The sequence below is a fragment of the Hibiscus syriacus genome, unplaced genomic scaffold (genome assembly GCF_006381635.1).
Source record: "Hibiscus syriacus cultivar Baekdansim isolate YM2019G1 unplaced genomic scaffold, ASM638163v2 tig00004777_pilon, whole genome shotgun sequence".
NCBI classification, from domain to species: Eukaryota; Viridiplantae; Streptophyta; class Magnoliopsida; order Malvales; family Malvaceae; genus Hibiscus; species Hibiscus syriacus.
The window spans coordinates 435,025-440,284 of record NW_024062029.1 but is presented as its reverse complement, the minus strand read 5'-3'; the positions used below and the strand labels follow the sequence as shown (position 1 = coordinate 440,284).

Below are 5,260 nucleotides of genomic sequence, written 5' to 3'. Positions count from 1 at the left end.
TTGATCCTTGGGGTGGATTTGGGGACATTCTTTTTCCTGGTTTGCTTATTACGTTTGCTTACAGGTATTAAAAGGCCCTTTTTTCCTTTCATTTTTGATTTGCTGTATGGCTTCCCTAAAAGGTAGCATAGAAAACGGAAGAAGAAAAGAAGAAACATGTGAGTCAGCATTGTAGTGTATATTCCAGTTTCTTTGTTGTTATTTTCTCTTATGTTCTTAAGACTCAGATATAGTTAGGGTGCATTAGAATAGGTGAAATGTTGTGTCCATTTGAACTTGTTATAATTTTTGACCTCTAAAACTATGGAGTTCATTACATTGTTGCTTCACTAGAGCTTGCCAAAGGACTACTCCAGAATAAAGAAATTCCTAATGCTAACACTTGGAATATTGACTAGACCATATTTAGTATTGACTAGACCAGAATAAGGAAATATTAAAGAATATCTAGTGTTGAGTGAACATTACTCGAGGCAGGAAACTCTGCATTTTCCATACATCTTATAAATTTAGTAACACTGTTAATTAGGTTAGATTGGACTGATCCAGTATTTGGGACCTGTTTTGGCGTTAAACTGCAGATGATTTGTTTCCTTTCTAAATGCCCTTGGTTTTGAAGGGTTCTCAATATTATTGTTTTATACGGATTTATGATTATTTTGTTCTCTTTGGTTGTCTCAGATATGATAGAGAATACAAGAAGAGTCTAGTCAATGGGTATTTTCTGTGGCTGATGGTTGGTTATGGATTTGGTGAGTCTGCACATGCCATAGTTTGTTAAGCTATTCTTTTTCTTTCTTTACTCTTGGTGTGTGCGCATTTCCTTTTCTGTGACATAGCTCGTCTATAGTAGTTTCATACCGCCTTAAGTTTGGTTAATTTTATCTGCAAATGTCTTCAATGATGCTTTTTTATCTGCAAATGTCTTCAATGATGCTTTTACCTAGCATTTATGATCTTGATTTCAAATCATGGCAAACTTTTATGATCCGGTGCTAATGCAAGTCCCCGGACCAACAATACTCAAATCATGTACTTATATTTAACTGTATATTCTTGTATTTTCCATTTGTTGAAAAGTTATTAAAGAGAAGAGTTTGATATCAACAAAATGGCAGTACTTATTTGCTTCAATTCTCATATATTACAGGCCTCTTTTTTACATACATAGGGTTATATCTGATGAATGGGAACGGTCAGCCTGCACTCCTCTATCTTGTTCCTTGCACGCTAGGTAACTGAAGTTCACCATTCCACGTTCACTCGCTACTACTTTTATCTTGCTTGTCTAAAAGGATGCTATATCCGTTACATAATAGTAGAAAAAACTTGGGTAAAGTACACAAATGGTTTCCCGACTATAGGTTGATGCTTTGTTGAGTCCCTCGATTATTAAAAGTTACAAAATGGTCCTTTGATTAGAGTGTGTTTCTTTGTTGAGTCCCTCGACTATTAAAAGTTACAAAATGGTCACCCGACTATTTAATATGTTCCAAACTCGTCATTTTCCGTTAAAAAATTGACACAGTCTGAGCTGAATGTTTACTTGTTGACTAAAATATGATATTTTTTAGATTATAAGATCAAATTTTATCATATATCAGTCATCAGGTTAACATCCAGCTTAAACTGCCGTTAATGTTTTAACGGGAAATGACGAGTTTAGAACATACTAAATAATCGAGTGACCATTTTGTATTTTTAATAGTCAAGAGACTCAACAAAGCGACACCCTATAGTCAAATGATCATTTTGTAATTTTTAATAGACAAGAGACTCAACAAAACATCACCCTTTAATCGAAGAACCATTTGTGTACTTTATTAAAAAAAAAACTTTCTATTGAGTCCTTAAAAAGTCGTCATGTCAGTAAAAATGTTGAACTTTAGTTGATTCTCAATCGCTCATTCAAATAGTATTTATTTGAAAAATATCTTTAAAATATTTTTAAGGGTGCAATTGAAATAACTGACAAACATTAAGGCTTTTTTGGTCATTATGTATAAAAACTCTTTTTTTCTTCCCTTTCATCCTCCTGATTTTTTTTTAAAAAAATTCATTTTCAGTAGTTATAGTTATATTAGGCTTGATAAGAGGAGAGTTGAAATCGCTTTGGAGTCATGGCACCGACTCACCTGCCTTGGGAAAGCCCCTGCAGAAGCTTGAAGCTTGAAGCTTGAAGCTTGAAGCTTGAAGCTTGAAGCTTGAAGCTTGAAGCTTGAAGCTTGAAGCTTGAAGCTTGAAGCTTGAAGAAGGTAGTTTTCTTCAAAATGGTCCGAAAATAATTGTTTAATAAAAGATGGTTAGGGTTTTATCTATAGGATGAGTACTGGGTAGGTTCGGGGTTTTTAAGGTCGATTTGCCATTATATAGCTTCAGCTTTAGGGTAATTTGTCTACTTTTTTTATTTTGTTAATTCATAATTTAATTGATGTCGATGCCCGTATGGAGAGTCATTGTACAAAGTTATAATATGTTATTATTTAAATTACCCATAAATTTTAACATGATTAGAGCATGTTCAATTTTGATGTGTAAATAAAACATAAATTTCAAACAGCATGAAGTTGTATATGTTACTTCTATTGCCTTGGGTTTTAACAACAATACATACATGCATTATAGGAATTCATTAAAAAAATTATGATTATATATATATAATATGTAAATATAAAATGATGCGTTGAATTATAAAAATGTATATATAATATTACATAAAATCAAAGTTTATATATTTTGGGTTCAACTAGTTGGTGTGTCTAAATGGTGCGTACATTATCAATTGATTAAAAAAAATATGAACATATATTATCTTATAATCATTTAACACTATTAAAATAAAATCATATACTTTGGTTGGTTTGAATATTCCTCAACTATAACGCATTATCCTCACTTACAAAGGTCGTTGAATTTGCCTAAGAAAGTAACATTGGGTGGCATAAAATCCAAAAATTCAAGGCCAACTCAAAGTTATAATTATCTCCATATATAATATATAATTATAAAATGATGTGTTGAATTATAAAAAAATATATATAATATTAAATAAAATCAAAATTTATATATTTTATTATACATTTAATAAAAATTATGGATGATTTTAATATTTATCTTTTTCAAATAAAATATAATAGCTAAACTAAAAGTCAATGATCTGAAAGAAAAAAAGGACGCTAATAATCGATGAATACAGAAAGTAGACGAAGATTGCTAAGAGAGAGGAAACAAACGTCACCGTATATGTCACGATGAAGGCTTGGAAAGCTTCGTCTCCACTCAATATCCACTAGGCATCGTGAATGCGGCCGCAAATGTTACGGTTGCGATCACTGTCGCCACCAGTAAATTGGGCCTTCCTACCTTTCTCCAAGATTTCTTGTTTCGAGGTTTCCTGCTCCTCTTCCTCCGATCTCATATTCTCGTGAGTTGTAAATCATGATTCCCAACACTTGTTATTAACTATATCTGTCAAAATTAGTAACTGATATCAATAGTAAAAAAAATATTTTTCTTCTTAGATGATTCAGATTCGAACAATTACGTCTACAATGTTATCTGAATATATATTACCTTATAATCACTTTAAATTATTCAAAATAATAATAATAATAATAATAATAATTTATCTCAATGGTGATTATTCATTTTAATTTCAATTTTTTTTGCATATGTTATATATTGATATCTATAACATTAAGTAAAATCTATCCACATGCATGGGACATTGTGAATGATTAATCTTGAACTATATGTGATGAGTTATTTAAATTGTTTTGAGAGGAAAGACATATTAATATAAGACTAAAAAACGGCTTGACCGAAAATTTAATAAGAAACTTAATAAACTCAGTTAAGCGCGGCAAGAAATATTGACCTAATCATAATATTATAGGTTGAAAACATAAAAAATATTTAAAAATTTGATAATCAGTAAACTTATGTTATCGGTAGATATCGATACATCTATACAAGTATTCATACTTGTCTAGAAAATGGTTAAGTTAACATTCTTGAGTAACATAGATTGTGCCTTGTTATTTTTAACCAGTTACCTTAAAAGAATGAGTAACGTTTACGGTTGTGCCTTATTTTATTTTTTACCAGTTACCTTATAAGTAGGAGTAACATTATAGGTTTCGACTTTTTATTTCTAACCAGTTACCTTATAAGTAGGAGTAACGTTTACGGTTGTGCCTTTTTTTACCGGTTACCTTATAAGTAGGAGTAATGTTATAGGCTTCGCCTTGTTATTTTTAACTGGTTACCTTATAAGTAGGAGTAACGTTTACGGTTGCGTCTTTTTTTTGTTTTTTATCGGTTACCTTTTAAGTAGGATTAACATTAACATTTATGCCTTGTTATTTTTTACTGGTTACCTTATAAGTAGGAGTAACGTTTACGGTTACGCCTTGTTTTGTTTTTACCGGTTACCTTATAAGTAGGAGTAACGTTAACTATTGTGTCTTGTTATTTTTAACCGATTACCTTATAAGTAGGAGTAATGTTAACGGATGCGAAAAGATTACTTTATAAGTAAGAGTAAAGTTAACAGTTACATTACAAGTAGGAGTAACGTTAACGGTTACATTATAAGTAGGAGTAACCGTGTACAAACTAGGTTTTTGATGTGAGGGAGTTCATCTATAAATAGGAGTTTCCTCCCCTCATTTGTTATGGATTGTTAAGATTTTTCTCTATTTTTCATGTCAATGCCACCTTATTCTGAACAGAAGATGATGCTTTATAAATCTCATACAAAAGCTTGAGATTATGATCTCAAGCTTTTGCATGGATCTCAAGCTTTTGTATGAGATTTATAAGGAATCTTCTTCTAGTGGCATAAAACTTGAGCCCAATGTTTTTGGTGGGGCTTTCCCTGCTCAGTGTCATTTTGTTTTAGCCAACTTCCTTAGAAATCTTTATGCTAATATCAGTGTTAGAAGTTATGCGCCTCATGAAAGGAAAAATATGAGTTGATCTTCTAGCACTGATATTGGCATAAGAATCTCTTAGAAACTTGAATCCTCATAATTATATCACTCGTATTGCGTATGTATCAATATTTTAACTTTTGATATTTTAATTTTTAAACTTATTCGCATACATTTTATGTAAAAAGTTTAAAACTCAAGTATTTTAACTCTCGATCTTAACTTGAACAATTTTTTCAAATGAACTAGTATCGAATATCAAAGCAAAAGTATCGATATTTTAACATTTATCAACTTTTTCAAATGCTAAAGAATCGAACACCATA

The 5,260-nt window shown here is 31.0% G+C and overlaps 1 long non-coding RNA gene across 1 annotated transcript; it reads left to right on the top strand.

Annotated features, from left to right (window-relative positions):
• Positions 1-537: 537 nt before the first annotated feature.
• Positions 538-2,107, top strand: LOC120197143. Its single transcript, XR_005523249.1, has 3 exons — positions 538-752; positions 1,151-1,234; positions 2,067-2,107. It is a non-coding gene; the product is annotated as an uncharacterized LOC120197143 (long non-coding RNA).
• Positions 2,108-5,260: the final 3,153 nt, after the last annotated feature.